Below are 1425 nucleotides of genomic sequence, written 5' to 3'. Positions count from 1 at the left end.
GAGCGTGGACACACACCCCTCCCGCTGCGCCGAATTCCTGCGGCTGGCGGGCAGGGGAGTGCAGAGAAGAAAGGGAGCGAATCCTGGGCCTAATCAGAGCGGCTGCAATGTGGGACCGTTTAGGAAGTTTCCCCTCAGCCTCCTTTCAGGATTACTTGTGAAAATTGTGAATATCCGTCCTGTGTAAGGATTTCCGAGACGGGTGGGGCGAGTTTGGGAGACGTATCAAGTTTGATGGGGGCGGAGGGAGCCCCATCAGACGGCAGCTTTGTTTACAAACAGTTGTGTAGTGGAAGGGGGAGGAGGAAAAGGGATAAAGTGAGGAGTGTTGGGAGTGGATGAATAGTCCCTTCCACTGTTAGAACACCCCCCCCTCCCCGCGAAGGGGGACGGGGAGCAGAAGCCCCTTTGCCTTAAAAAAAAAAAAAGTCATCCTTACTGACTGTAAAACCCAGGAGCATTCCGACACCGCCTCCTGCCTCCTTCTACCCCGTCCGAGTCCAGAGCACTCGCTCCAAGGACACCAGCCCGCTCCTTTCCCGCCAAGGAACAACGACCACCAGTCCCTTAAGTCTGTTGTAAGGTCAGAAACCTCTGAGAATTAAGCTCTCTCTTCCTCCTAAAACACCGGTCCCTTTGTACTCCACTTTGGGGTCCCATGTCCGGCAAGCGGGTGCGGGGCGCGCCCCTGGCCCCGTCAGACTGGGCTCTGCGGAGACTGCCGGGTTCTGGCGGGGTCAAGCCACCCACAACAGCCCCAGGAAAGCCTCCCCCGGGTCAGATCCTCCCTCCCTACCTGGGATCTGACCCGCCAGCGTTACCCGCTGCCCCGCCCCTTCCCCTAAATACAAACCGGCGCGGGGGTGGGGGGATGCGGAGGCCCCGCGCCCCTCTGAGGCCTCCCTGGCGGGAGCTCCCCTCCCGGGTACTGGTTTGTCAGTGATTGCCACATTACAAGATGTTACATTCCTCCCTGGGGCCCGGGGCCGGGCGGGGCGAGGGAGACACTATGTTTCAAGAAAAGAAAGAGCAGGCGGGTCTTGCAGGAGCAGTTCCTGGGCGCCTCCACGAGAGAACGCAGGCACAGTCTCTACATAGACGTTTCTTCCCGGGACCGGCTCCGGCTCCGGCTCCTCGCTCGTCCTCTGGGTTGGGCCAGACCGCAAGCACTGCGGTGTCTTAGCAGTTTGTGGGCTGCGTGGGAGCGCTCCTGGGAATCTCCCGAGGCCCGTTTGGGGGGGTCCTCAGGAGTTCCTGGCGCACTGGCTGCGTCCCGGATCGGTTCCGGTCAGCAGTGCTAGGAGCGAGGGGGGCAAGAGAGTTGGCGAGGGTTGGGCGGGGACAGGGATGGCTCCAGGAGGCGGGTTGTAGCTGTGAGGCAGAGGGTTAGAACCTCGGGGAAGGAACAGGGCAAGAGGGGCCGGG

The sequence above is a fragment of the Myotis brandtii genome, unplaced genomic scaffold (assembly GCF_000412655.1).
Source record: "Myotis brandtii unplaced genomic scaffold, ASM41265v1 scaffold112, whole genome shotgun sequence".
Classification (NCBI taxonomy): domain Eukaryota; kingdom Metazoa; phylum Chordata; class Mammalia; order Chiroptera; family Vespertilionidae; genus Myotis; species Myotis brandtii.
The sequence above is the reverse complement of the archived record's forward strand: the minus strand, read 5'-3'. Positions refer to the sequence as shown.